This window comes from Acomys minous, assembly GCF_964271855.1.
Source record: "Acomys minous genome assembly, chromosome: 11".
NCBI classification, from domain to species: domain Eukaryota; kingdom Metazoa; phylum Chordata; class Mammalia; order Rodentia; family Muridae; genus Acomys; species Acomys minous.
The window spans coordinates 31,982,979-31,998,248 of record NC_140492.1 but is presented as its reverse complement, the minus strand read 5'-3'; the positions used below and the strand labels follow the sequence as shown (position 1 = coordinate 31,998,248).

General features: G+C 36.6%; 1 protein-coding gene across 3 annotated transcripts in view; it reads right to left on the bottom strand.

Annotated features, from left to right (window-relative positions):
• EPHA3 (EPH receptor A3) overlaps positions 1 to 15,270 on the bottom strand; it is a 320,902-nt gene that overhangs the window by 79,133 nt on the left and 226,499 nt on the right. The window lies entirely within an intron of this gene.

Below are 15,270 nucleotides of genomic sequence, written 5' to 3'. Positions count from 1 at the left end.
TAAAGAAATATCACACATATCTTTATACTGTTAATTAAAGATCGTGCACTTGGTTAAATCGACTTTATATGCTGCAGTTCTGTGCAGATGCATGCATGGTTGATTTTTGTGTCTGAAACTATTTTCCAAATACTTTTGTTTTAAATATATTACTTGCCTGACATGAGGTAACATACCTTCTTTTGAGAGTCAAATGTTAAGTTATTCTGTTTGTTTTATTTATGACTTACAGAGACTGTCTCATTCATCAAGAATAATGCTAGCCACAGCCTTCAGGAGACAGAGACAAAGCCTTTCAGATGGATGACGATAGAGAGAGTAGCTCATGCCAAAAGATGATTCATTTGATTTAAAACACATTTGTTGAACAAACTTTGAAGCTATCCACACTTACCAATTTTCTTTCTGATTTCCCTTCTCTTCATATGTTTGAAATCAAAACCAACAGTACCTGGTTTGACTAAGTGGCTACGAGCACCCTAAAAATGACCAGTGAATCAGCTTTGTACAATTAGAAGCCTTAGAAAAAAATGTTTTCTTCCTGAATATTTACTCTTCTGTCAAGTTGGCTTGGCTAAGTGGTACAGAGGTAACTGGTAAGAAATTGCTTCCTACTCAAGTCTACAGGGGTTTTTAAGCAAATAAAATTTTAGATTCTGTAAAATTTCAAATACAAAAATCCTTCTCACTATCCTTTTTATATTATTGGTCACTTGAATAAATTTCTATAACTGACACATTATATAAGACCTAAATTAGCCACTATGAGGGAAAAACTGTGGGCCACGCCTGGATCATGTCTTCAGGGTACTTAGACTAGAGTAGTTTAAATTAAATGCATTTACAATTTTATTGTAAAATAAATTAAAATTTAACACATATTTTAAAAGGTGCAGACAGATGATGACATGGTATAATAGGCATTCGGATGAAAAGACACAGTTATATCCAACTTAGAATAATATTTCAAAATGGAGATTCTGGCATTAAATTTTGGAATTGGAGAATAAAGATTAATGTATTTCTATAGAATAACTACATCTTCTGTTAAAGTAACTAAACTTACAGAATGTCCCTGATGAATTGGAAAGAGTTAAATTCATTGTTTTAATCCAGATCAGAGCAAATTTTCTATGAAAGTAAGAAAGAAACAATTGTGAAAGGCTTCAGTTTCTAAGTTCAGAAGTTAGATGTTTTTCTGCCTATGATAGAGAGCCATTGCTTGATAAAGCAAGTAACAGGATCAAAACCACGTGCTAGTCAGACTCACTTCGTATTGATTTCCACAGAGATCAGCAGACAGAGTTAAGAACAGGTCCTTGCTTTAGAGAAGTCACAATTTGGCAAGGGCAGTGACTGCATTTGAGACTGACACATAGCAGAGTCAAAAGGAATCTTGATTACTTTAGTTGGGAAATGGAGAGATTCTTTTAGAAAATGAAACAGGAATTGAGTTTTTGAGAGAAAAGAAATAAACCAAGTATAAGGGAATAGTAGATATTTCTACATGGCTATAAGGTAAAGAGACATTAAAAGGCTCAAAACTTTAGTGTTTGCTCAGGAGCTTTGCACCAGTATTCCCGGAAAAAAAGAAAAAAAGAAAAAGGAACATTAAACAGCATGCAGGTATGCGAGCGGCCATAGGGACTTCTGGAAGCATAACAAAGCATTTGGAATTGAGGATTTTCACAGATGACATGGAAGCTAACTTCCAGCTAGAGGCTACTCTATTAATCCACAGTAGACATGCTGAGAACTTGAAATCAGTGACATCAGTGAAGACAGATGGAATATTGTTTTAGAGGTGATATTGTAAACATACGTCACTACCCATTCATAAGCTTCTATCTAGTACCTAGTCCACTGTATACCAAAAATTCATCAAACTGAATAAATTAACAAATAGAATTTCCTTGTCCTTCTAGGACTTAAGGTTTCCAGAAGCATGATAAGTGAAGAGATGATAAGAAAATTAAATTATGTCACCCAGAAGACAGCTCAGTCAGTAAAGTTCTTGTCAGACAGTTGACTTTCCATCTGCAGCTACTGTATAAAAACTGGTGCAACACATGCCTGGAATTCCAGTGTATGGGGAGGAAGGAGAATCAAGGGAGCTCATTGGCCAGTCTGTCTAGTTGAATGGTGATTGACAAACCCAGCACCAATCACATGCCTCCACCCGTGTGCCTACATCTGCAGACACACTCACACAACATGTTCTGTCACAACACATACACACCCACAAAAATAAATAAGCAAGTTAATAACAAATAATATTTCCTAACAATTTTTTGAGTGTGACCATTTCCAGCTTAAAGTCAGGCATCTTCCTTCTTGTACAGTCACCACCTATATTCAACATATTTCTTTGTCCTTTTTTTTTTTTTTAATATGTCACGGGTCCTAAAGAAAAATCTACATCTATTATTCTAAAGGGACAAATTACTCCAAATTACATCTTGCTTAACCCATAAAACACTACATTCAACCAGTTGAGAATATTTTTTCTTGCAGTATTAATTTAATCAGAGAGCAGTGATTTAACTATGTGTAGAGAGTGAGAGACCTTGGAGCAATCAGTCCTAAATGTGATGCCTTTAATCATACCTCTCTCCTCAAGGTTCATGGATCTAATGGAAGATGAAGTGGAAAGAGTGTGAAAGCCAGAGCTTGCAGATGGCTTCAAGGAAACAGCAGGCCTGATACACATATAACTCAAAGACAAACATAACCTATACAAGTTCAAACCCAATAAAAATCACAGAAAAATGAAAGGGAAGTACACACACAGTTCCACCCCTAACCAAGAAGCTATTGGCAACCTGTACCTTCTGGCAAAGGGAAAAGAGTTTTTCCCAATGGAGTGGCTTTCATTGGGTATTCTATCCACACTCCAGGGTAGGCCCAGGATAGTTGGCCAACCCAAAAATTGTTGTTTGTATGTTTTCGTAGCTTTTTTTCTGGTAATATTTGTCTTTTTGGCCTTCTGTTTGTTTGCTTTTGTTTTCATTCTTGTTTAATTATTTCTTTTATTTTTTGAGACTATAATCATTACAATGACTATGCCATTCTCCTCTTTCTTTCCTCCAAATCTACTCCTATACACCTCCTTTCTCCTTTTCAAATTTATGACTTCTTTTTTGGTCAATTGTTCTCTCTCTCTCTCTCTCTCTCTCTCTCTCTCTCTCTCTCTCTCTCTCTCTCTCTCTCTCTCTCTCTCTCTCACACACACACACACACACACACACACACACACACAAGTTCAACCTACTCAGTCTATATACTATTACTTAAATGGATATATTTAGGTCTGACCACTTGGTACTGGAAAACCAACTGGTGTGCTCTTTGCTGGGAAAAGCATTTCACTTCCAGCCTTCCCTAGCTGTCTTTACTTTCTTGTGTAGGGGTGAAGGCTCCTGAACTTTCTAAGGCTCAGGGATGTTTGTAGAAGCAGGATAGGGACATTGTAAAGAGCAGAAGAGCAAGGAGTGGGTGGGAAATTGTGTCCCCTAGGAATGTCTTTTATTTCTTCAAAAGAAAGAGAAAGATCATGTAATATGGTGGGTAAGGAGCAATGGAGGAGTGGGGAAGAGTTGTGGGAGGGAAAGAATATGAAAGGAAAAAGTCAATATAATTTAAAATAAAATTATCTATCTCTAACTCTGGTCTACCTCCTTTTCTCTTTAACACTTATGACTTCTAAGTATAAAATGAGTATTTAGGGATACCCTCCCTGTCATAATCAGACATTTCTCACCACTTGTTTCTTTTGTATAACTCTCAGTTGTACAACCTCTTCTTCATTAACTTGCACTTCCCTTCCTCTCTGTGGTGCTGAGCACTGGCTTTATACTGACCCCCACTCTGCTTAAGTAATGGTCATATCTGGTTGGGCTGTTACTCTGCCTTGCTCTTTAATTCATACCTGGCCAATTTATACCTCATTGTCTATTTTTTATATCTGAAAGGTCGGCTACCTCTTCTCCCCTGTGAATTTATATCTCATGTAGGTTACTGTCAGTTTGTCAACTGGCTTATTTTTCTTGCAGCTTTATTTATTTTCCTATATCACAAGCCAGATCACATCTGTCTACTGCAACAAGCATCAACATTTCCTCCCATTGGCCCCATTCTAACTCTTCAGAACATATGCAGCACTGTGTCTAGAAACTACAAAACCATGTGCACTCGTGCCTGTCTAGGTTGAAGAAACTGATTCTGCAGGTAACAGACTCTGGTGAAGGGCAAAGCAGTAGGCACTGGTATTGGCTCTAGTTCACTCCTCGGTCCTCTATGCTTCTTGGTATTGATGGTGCAGAGTTGGTTCAGCAGCCAAAGTAATTCTATGTACATAAGTAGTGCCCCAAGATTCAAGAGGCCCTATTTTTCACCTGGCTTTGATAGATTCCATTGCACTGAGCTGAACACTGAAGAGCAAAGCAACAGCATGATCAGTGTCTGGTTTTGGTAGGGCAATGCCACAGCTGCACAGAGAGAACCAGGCTGTTGCACTGTAGGAAGCCAAGACTCAGGGTAACAAACCTAACTTATAGTATCTGCGCTATATGCTTAACTCAATTTGTTGGGAAACAGAAGCGAATGTGTGTTCACTCCAAACAAAATTTGTTTAGAAATGAAAGTGGATGGAAGAAGCAGAGGGAGAGGAAACTGTGGTAGGGATGCAATATAAGAGAATAAATAACTTCTAAAAACAAAAATAATAAATAAATGGAAGTGAATGTGTGCTTATTGCAAACAAAATTCCCCCATATCCCTGCAATTCGGCAGACCCCCATAGATTTCCCAGCTGACATCACCCACTCAGTACTCTATGGTATGACTGGGTTAAATGACCAAAAGAGCATTAACCTTTTCAACCTTGTTCCTTTTCCTGGTCTTTAATATTCCCATTCTGTTCTGTGACAACTAAATCCCTAAGCAGTTTTCATTGCCCATCTCAAGCCCTCCAAATGCTCTTGGTGTACATAAATCTGTATCTTAACAGAGGTTTTCCTAGCCTAGTGAACTCCACATGCATGACTCTGGCCAAGCAGTAAAGTGAAGGTCGCTGAAATGTGAGGGGAAGATGGAAGCCATCATTGTCTGCAGACTTGCAATTGGGAAAGAAATCTTCATTAGGAGGACTTCTCAAAAGCTTTCTGACCAGATTCTTCTGCAGAGTACATTAAGGATCTCCCAATTATTACCAGAAATGCTCTCAATTTGTTGTATTGGCTGAAAAAATCAGTGCATACCGGTGTACTAAAGGATGTTTAAAAGTACTTTTAGGAACTCCAAATCTAAATTTCACTTAGCTGAGTGTCTTCATCATTATTACTTATCTAACAAACACTTGAAAAAATTAAATAAAATAAAAATTAAAAAACAAAACAAGCACTTGAGTGTTAATGGCATAGTTATTTACTGGACATAAGCATTCTATTGAACACATGAAATTGTGTGTGTTCAGAAGGCTATCTCAGCCTGTCTGACATTGCACCTTTGATATTATCAACAGGCCATGTGAAAAGAAGGTGAGTGCTATGTGACACTGTTAGCATGGAAATATTTACCATGCTATATGCTATACGGAGTGCAGCCTCCTCACAATTTGATTTAGTTTTCACTATTATAGATGTAGATTTAATTTAAAATAAATAGGTATGTGAAAGAGATCATCCAGGTAGCTGACTCTTGAAATTCCACAAATGCTGGATAGGATTATGAGAAAGTTTTTCATGGGCTGGCTACTATCTCCCAAACAAAACTCAAGGAAAGTCTCTTAAAGAAGAATCAAGAGCCATAGGGAAAGAATTCCAGCATAGCTATATGGCTTCTGCATACAATTCATAGATTAGTGTCTGTATTCACATTTTCTATTTTTCTTGAACATATGGAGTAGGAATTTATGTAACAAAGAGACAATATATGAGACCACTGACAAGGGGGACAAAGATAATTTCATATGACAAGTTCACTAACCATGGAAACTTGGTATTTAGACATGTACTAGTATTTCTGACAAGATAAAGGAGTTTTTTTTTCTTTTCAATTGAAGTAAGAACTTAAAATAATAGACTCTGGAAGTCCTTGTTTTTAATAGCTGAATAGTATTCCATAGTGTATATGTACCACAGTTTCTTTATCCATTCTTCTATTGAGGGACACTTCGGCTGTTTCCATGTTCTGGCTATTATGAATAAGGCTGCTATGAACATGGTTGAGCAAATTTTCTTGTTGTGTGCTGGAGCATCTTCTGGATATATTCCAAGGAGTGGAATAGCTGGGTCTTGAGGAAGCCCTATTCCCATTTTTCTGAGATAGCACCAGATAGATTTCCAAAGTGGTTGTACTAGTTTGCATTCCCACCAGCAATGAAGGAGTGTTCCTCTCTCCCCACATCCTCGCCAGCATGTGGTGTCGCTTGAATTTTTGATCTTAGCCATTCTGATGGGTGTAAGATGGAATCTCAGAGTTGTTTTGATTTGCATTTCCCTGATGACTAAGGAGGTTGAGCATTTCTTTATTTGTGGATAAATGGATTGAGCTAGAAATGATCATAATGAGTGAGTTAACCCAGAAGCAGAAAGACTCAAATGGTATATACTCACTTATATCTGCATATTAGCCCAAGGGGCATGTCCCACGAAAGCCTTCACTTACCAGGAAACTGAGACAGAGGAGAGGACATTCTAGTGGGATTCTAGATGAGAGAATCATGGGAGAAAGGCAAAGTAGAAGGACCCAGAGGGTCCTAGAAGCCTACAAGTAGAACATTATGATAGGCAGATTTGGGCATAGGGGTCCCGCTCAAACTAAGGCACCAGCCAAGGACAATACAGGCGGTAAACCTTAAACCCCTACCCAGATCTAGCCAATGGACAGAACACTCTCCACAGTAGAGTGGAGAGTGGGATATTACTTTCTCACATACTCTGGTGCCTCACCTTTGAACATGTCCCCTGGAGGGGGAGACCTGATGGCACTCAGAGGAAGGACAGCAGGTTACCAAGAAGAGACTTGATACCCTATGAACATATAGAGGGGGAGGTAATCCCCCTCAGGAACAGTCATAGGGGAGGGGAGTAAGGGGAAAATGGGAGGGAGGGAAGAACGGGAGGATACAAGGGAAGGGATAACCATCGAGATGTAACAAGAATAAATTAATAAATAAAAAAAAATAGAAATCAAAAAAAAAAAAGATTTGTCTTTCATAGTTAAAAAAAGTTCTACATGTACACAGAGAAGTAGAAAAGTAAACAATAGTTATAACCAAAAAAAAAAAAATAGACTCTGAGCACAGCATAATATACATCACAGTATTGGTGGGCCTTATTTGGTTGGTTGGAATCTATAAGAAGTCAAAAGGAAGGTGGATAGGCATATTTTCTTGAATGTCATTGCTAGCCACCTTTCAAATAGTATCAGTTTGTGTTGGCATGAATCCTGTTAGTAAAATTTTAGGACAAAATAGATGAATAAAATATAGAGCAGACTAATCTCTTTGTGTGAGTTAAGTATAACCCTGATCTATGAGATCATTCTCACTTAACTGTGAAGGAATGTGAAGCTTCGACCTTTGGGTCTATGTTTGGTTGTGTTGATGGCCCTGGTTTTTCTTCTTTGCAGGACAAGGACCTGGGAGTCCAGGTTTCCCAACCTCTCCTCCCAGATGGGATATGATCTGGGACTTTTCACTAACACTCACTCGCACGTGGTAAGCACCTCCTTCCTTGTCTCCCGCCCACTCACACACTTTTTCACATGCAAGCATCCAAGGGATAACGTCTTTGTGTCCCATCCACTCTCCATGCTGCTCATTGCAGCAGACAGAGGAAGGTTTCTGGCTGTACTGTTGGTGACTGGAAACAAAGCAAAATTAAATCAGGCTGCGCAGGTGACTACAGTGAGCATAAGAAAAAGCCCATAAAGAAATACAGACAAGAAACACAGCTGCCTGGCACCAACTGCAGGAGAAGGCCAGGGCAGCTGCTGCCTCAGCACAGAGGTGGGGCAGAGAGTCCATTCCCAAAAGCAGTTGCTAAATCAGAAATAACTCCCAGGATAATCTCCTACCCAACTCAACAAGTATTTGAAGAACAATAGGAATGTGGCAGGGTTTCTTCCTGTCTTTAAGATAAGAGATATGTTCATCTTAGAAATATATAAGCATACACTGGATGACTGGCAACCACTTGGACTTGCAAAAGATAAGAAAGAGCACACTCCCACCCTTTATTTTTAGAAGAATAATTGTGGTCACTAATTAACAGTGGAGACATCTCACACTGCTTCCAGAACGCTTCATTCTTTAAATGGTGAAACATTAGGTTCTTTGAATTATACATAGGGATTTGGATGGAGGTATTGCAAAGCTCTCACTTTAAATAATTTTAAAACAGTATTTCTTAAACTTTTCAAATAAAATTACATACCACAAATTCATTTTTCCCACAGCAGTACTGTTATCATTTATGTTGGATTTAGATCACTTCTATTAGAAAGTTGTCAAAAAGAGGAAATTATTAAGCAGTGTTCAAAGGCCAGTTCTCATTTGGTCCCCACACTCGTGCTTTAGTGAAACTCAAGTTATTATCGCCTCCCCAGGCTAAGGGAATAGCAGGAAATGGGCAAAGGAAAGAGTGGCACAGGTCTGTGGAGGTGAGTGCTAAGAAAATGCACATCTTAGCTCCAGGAACCCTTGCCAGGAGAATGCCATTAAGAAAATGTGACCTCTCCCTATTCCCTAGACGAAACTGTGAAACATTTTTGAAAAGCATAAAATCTTTATTTATGGTAGGAATGTTTGAAATTCAAAAGATAAATGCCATTCGGAATGCAAGCATGTTCTAAGCATCAAATATGTAATGGGACACAGCTGTAATAACAGCCACTGAACCAGGGGCCTCTCTATATCATGTCATTAGTTGACTTGTTATAAGCTGATCTTCAAGCCCTTTTTATAAGGGCCACTGGGGTAAAAAGGAAATATATCACACAGCGAACATCTGTGGTTCTTTTACGAATCACTACTCATATCAGTTTTCAGGTTGTATCCGAGGCTGCATATAACACTCAAAAGCATGGCTCTTAACTTGTAGAATGGGAACTCAAAGGTTTTTATTTCCAAAGATTAGAGGGGACAGTGTCAGTAGGATGGCCTTTTTGTGTTTGTTTCAGTGTATCTTTTATAAGTTTCTAGCCTGTGTGCTCTCCACATAAGATTCTCAAAGCAAATATTCTTCCATGTGAGGTGTGATTCAGAAACCACATGCCAAGTTCTGAAGCAATTTCTCTAGCGCATTTTCATATTGAGAGACCACACTTAAACCCCATATTTATGAATGGTAAATCTCATCGTGCCTCTTTTATTTGTATATATCTATCTACCTAGCCATATAAATTGTTGTTTTCTTTTATATTTTGTGACTAAATGACAAATAATTCCAATCTTGTTTAATGAGATTGCTGACAAGTGTAGTAAGTAGTAGAAATAAGAAAGCATATATTTTAACTATATATTTGCATTCCATACCAAAAAAGCCTGATCCATAAGCAGGTATAAAAACACAAATTAATAATTAACACTGAAGACTGACTGATAGGGGGTTTCTTGGAAGCTATAAACATACTCTGAAAAAAATAATGTCTCAGTAAAGAATGAGCTCATATTTTCTCACAGTTTCAATTTTTTTTTCTCAACAGTATTTTATGACAGCAGCAGGAACTAGTACACCAACTGAAACTGTATCTTTTTCTTCTCCATGAAGGTCCTTAGAATCTATCTACCAATCTATATCTACCTATCTATCTACGTACCCTATCTATCATCTATCTATCTATCTATCCATTTATTGTATTGTCTATCATCTATCTCCCTGTCTATCCATCATATATCTGTCTATCTATCTATCTATCTATCTATCTATCTATCTATCTATCATGTATCTATTTCTCTATCTAGCTTACCTGTTTAAGACATTCCGCTTTAAGGAGACAAGGTCTTATTATACATGTCATATGGGCCTTAAAATATTGAACATTCTGTGTCAGTCACTTTCAGTGTTATGGATTTGGGTTTGTGAAAGTGTTTCTGTTTTAAGGTGTATGTTCTCTCTCTCTCTCTCTCTCTCTCTCTCTCTCTCTCTCTCTCTCTCTCTCTCTCTCTCTCCCTCCCTCCTTCCCTCCCCCGTGTGTGTGTGTGTGTGTGTGTGTGTGTGTGTGTGTGTGTGTGTGTGTCTATGAGTGGATGTTGGTGTTAGAATAAGGTAGAATTAGTAGTTTTTTACTATCATACTTAAGTAATGGAGAAAAAGGATAAAAGGATGATGCTATTGGATAGAGTTAGCTACTATCTTTGAATTCAAGATAAATTACTAGTTGTCTTCATTCAGCTGCAGGTGCTTCTTGGAGCCTCTTGGCAGCTGGCCTGCTTGCTTTTACATGGCCAAACCAATCGATTTCATGCAAGGTTTTTAAGAACTTTCAAAACCCTCTGATGGAGAGCTCCTTGAAGATCGTCACCACATCTTTATCATGATTTTTGTCCACAGTGCATGAGGTATAGTAGTTGGCTCATAATGTGTTCTGTCAATGCTCAGAAATCCCACAAAATAGAAATTAATCAAATGTGTATTTATTGCCAAAAAGTACCTGGAATTATTTAAAAGTTGATCTGGTCTTTGAGAGTGAACCTCTTGTTAAGCGTCACACATGGTCTTTAAAAGTAAAATTCCCAAGCATGTAACTGACATTGTATAAAATATTATTTAATGCCTTTGTTCTTCACATTCCCAAATCCTACCATGTACATGGCCTGAATAGAACATGTAAGATAGATGAATTGGGCTACAGGGCCGAAGATGATGCTCCTACATGGTAGAGAATGTAGGATGACTGTTCAGGCAGTGAACTGTCTCAGTCATTTTTTCATTTTGGAAGCTGCTGACCAGCACTTCCGGTTCACTCAGGCATTTAAGTTTTATTCCTTCTCAAGTCTCTGATGGGGTTGAAGACCAAATAGTTTAGTCTTACAATTAAGCTTGGTTGGTTAGGGCTTAAGATGTTTTTAGATCAAGATAGATGTTTTAATTTAATAGAGATGAGATATGATAGATATTTATTTTTATTCAGAAACTTAGACCCAACAAGATAGGAAATATGCTTACTTCAAGCTTGCCAAATACAAATAGCCAAAACACTATGAATGTAACATTTATATAATTCCTGATTGTTTTGTTGTTCTTCCTGATGTAGGTAGTTTATTTTATTCATGTGTAATAATATAAATGTATATGTTAAAAAAGAAACATAAGAAAAATCATGAGAAACAAAGTAAAACTAGATAGCCTAGTCAGTGGCTAGCATGCCTGATGCATATATGTAAAGATATGAGTTCAGTTACTCAGTACCCCTAAAATCCATGTGATTTATCATGAACTAGGGGAAGCACAGAGGTACACAGGTCATGGGAGGCAGGATCGTGACTGGCTAGGCAGTGTAGGCAAAGAGTTAAATATAAGGTCAAGGTAATAAACAATGAAAGAAGATATACAAAGTCAACCTCATATGCATGGACATGAGAGCACATCTGAAATTATATATGAATATACAAGTAGGCACTCACGCTTGCATATGCACACACACACAGACACACACACACACCTTAGGCAACACACCTAACTCATTAGAATGTATATCAAAAAACAGTAAGAACAACTAAGATGGTGATTATAAGTAAAAGATACACCTTCTGTTAGGAAGTACATAATCTTTCTCTCTTGGATTAATGGGATCCATGGCAAAAGATTATTCTAAATCATTAGCCAAAATAAACTGTGGGACATTCTTTTGTCATCTCATTTTTTCCTGTATTTCTTTCATTTCTTCAGGCTGAAGATATGTGTAGATTTAGTGTTCATTGGTTGATGTTATATTACTTTTATTTGTCCTCTGCAGTTAATTTTGCCTTCAGTAAATCTAAGAATCATAGAACAAATCTCTCCGAATTTCTGTGATTTTTCTATTATATTTGCTTAAAGATATCTCAGTGAACAGAGTAGTTTATTTATAGACATACACTCATGTTGGGTGGATATAAAGGACAAACTAGATCATGCGGTACACTAAATGTCTCATATAACACATAGGATCTATGCAACTAAAAATGTTGATGTCCAAACCACTCATGTTATGCTTCTGAATTCCTATATTTTAACATTTATTTACTTAATACTTATACTTTTATGGTTTTAAAACTGAAAGCCCATTTGCCCTGATTCAGTAATAACGTTTCTATTCTGTTGGATTTAGTGCATAACAACAAACATAAGAGCTTTTTTAGGAATATGTATGTTCTGTCATCATAATTTACATAACAGGCTGTGCAGCAATTGTTATGTCATTTATTTTGGAAAAGAAAACATACATGCAGTAAACTTGGAACCCTTACCCAGATCTACCCAAGACATTATTCACAGTTGAGTGGAGAGTGGGGTCTGACTTTTACACAAACTCTGGTGCCCCATATTTGACCATATTCCCTGGATGGGGAGACCTGGTGGCACTCAGAGGAAGGATAGCAGGCTACCAAGAAGAGACTTGATACCCTATGAGCATATACAGGGAGAAGAGGTCCCCCTCAGTCACAGTCATAGGGGAGAGGAGTAAGGGGAAAATGGGAGGGAGGGAAGAATGGGAGGATACAAGGGATGGGATAACAATTTAGATGTAATATGAATAAATTAATAAAATATATAAAAAAGAAAACATTTCAGATTAACCCAATATCTCCCTCACACTAATTTTAAAGCAAAATTTGAGATTAATTTAACAAATTCAATTTGAATATGGAACACATATTTGTCTCATTATTACAGGAAGCACCAGGATTTATAGCTTGAGTTTAGAATCAACTGTCTTCCTTTCTTTCTTTCTTTCTTTCTTTCTTTCTTTCTTTCTTTCTTTCAGATGCATTTTTCTTGTCATATTTGTTTCAGTGAGACAGTGGGTTGTTGACCCATTACTGCATGAGGTAATATACATAGACTTGAGTCCCTAAGATGTACAATTCTCAATTTTTTATATAGAGTGATGTTATCATTTAGAGTCATATGTATAATGACATTACTGACGCACAGCATATTTAAACATGCCATCTTTGGTATGTTTTGAGATAAAAGATTAAAAAATATTCCTGGGCAATAATAATTTTGAAATCTTGGCAGAATTCCATTAAGATAAAAGAAGTTCGCACCCCAAGGCCATTCTCTAGATGTTACACTTACTAAACGTCTTCTTCTAGACTATTATTGGTATTCTCTCCTTAAGAATAGGCTTCTTGAGAAGCCGCAAAGAAGAGTGACCATTCATCACCATGTGGGGTCCATGATTACAGTACTAAGGAGCAGAGATGCATACTTGACAGGACTATTCCTTAATTTAGCAAGTTCCCAAATGGCCCCCATTTGCTCATATTTTACATTGTTATGCTGTTAACCTTTCAGAAATGTTTGGATAAGTTTTACATATAATGATATATGAGTTTGTTTTCATTCAGCTTATTGTCCATTCTGTATCTATATAAGATTTCTACATATCAAGGAATGTTAGCTGAAAGACATCACTTGTATAATAATCAATATGAATTGTTTTGGTACACTAGGACACATCACAGCATAAAGATAGTCTCGACTAACTTAATTATCTGCCCCATATTTAAGACAGGAGAATAGAAGCTCATTACCACACAGGAAAATGCAATATGAAGTCTCTGGGCTATACTTAGACATTATATGTAGAGAAATAAAGATAAAATTTCAGTTCTTAGGCTTTCTTTCTGTCTTTCTTTCTTTCCTTAAACTTTCAAAGAAAAACAGAGTAGCATGCAGTGTGGTGCATTAGTGGAGTCATCTAGTCATGACCATATTGGTAGGAAATTTTCATTACATATCATTTTTCTGATTCACTTCCTGAATGTTACAAAATGTTCTTTCTTGTAGGTTTTTTTTATTATCTAATACAACTCCCAGAATTGCAACTGAATAGCAAAACACAATTTTATATGTACTTCAGGAATATGGAGCTCTCAGTTCACAGAAGATTAAGCTGAGTACTTTTTCCATATTCATTTTGGGAAGTTGCTTCTTTTGAAATTTGAAAGCCTGACTTGTTGTCTTTGACAGGAAGTATTTTGCTGTCATGAGTATATCTGACACCACATCCTATGTGAAAACAAGACATATAGATTGAACACAAATAAATGAATAAAGCAATAGAGCATTGAGTTTAGCCAATAAGTCTTTTTTCCAATAGCTCTATTTTAAATATAAATTACTTATTAAGATTTAGTAACTCTTCATTTCTTTCTATACTAATGAATGCTGATATTTATTCAGTGGAATAGCATGTCACAAAACTCAGTGAGGGAAAGATCCCAAAGTCACTTAACATTGTTCTATTAACTGATAAAATTTTAAGTATCAGTTAAAATAAATTCAAATAAAATAATATTCCAAAACTTGCCACAGAACCTATTCAAACACTAAATTTCTGATAGTCCTGGGTCGAGAAAATTAAATAAATAAAGAGAAATTATATTTGTATTTGTAGTTTTATGCTTTTATCTGGTAATGATTTCTGACTGAAAGAAAAAACAAATTTTTTCTTATGCCAAAGAAGGAATTCTTTCACCATAAATTAAATGGATGGAAAAATCATTTCGGAAAAGTTTATAGTGGAAAAGCATTCAATATATTGAAAAATCTTTAAGGTCTTATACCTTTGTAGAAAATTCAATGGCTCATCAGTAAGAAACCTAAATTAACCTAAGTTATTTTCGCTCTGTTTTATATGTACAAAATGTGCAATGTGAAAACTATGACATTTCTGTAGTGATACCAATCATCCAGAAATCATAAGTATATATTATACTCTTCTATTCATATTTTGCATGAATTTGACTTGAAACTTTAGATATTTATTACTTATTTATCAGTATTTTTTCTTGTTTTGGTTGTTACTTTTTGGTTCAGGATGCCCACACCCACCCACAAACATGCACACACACAGACACGAAGAGCCTTCTAATTGCTTATCCAATACCAATTAGTCATCCTTGAAATTATATAAATGTAAATAATACTAAATGCACTAGAAAAATTATGTTCATATTTCACCCCCTTTATATGTATATGTAACATAAGAAAGAAAAAGAGACCATACATTTGAAAGGGAACTGGAAAGGGCAGCCACTGGAGGAGTTGAAGG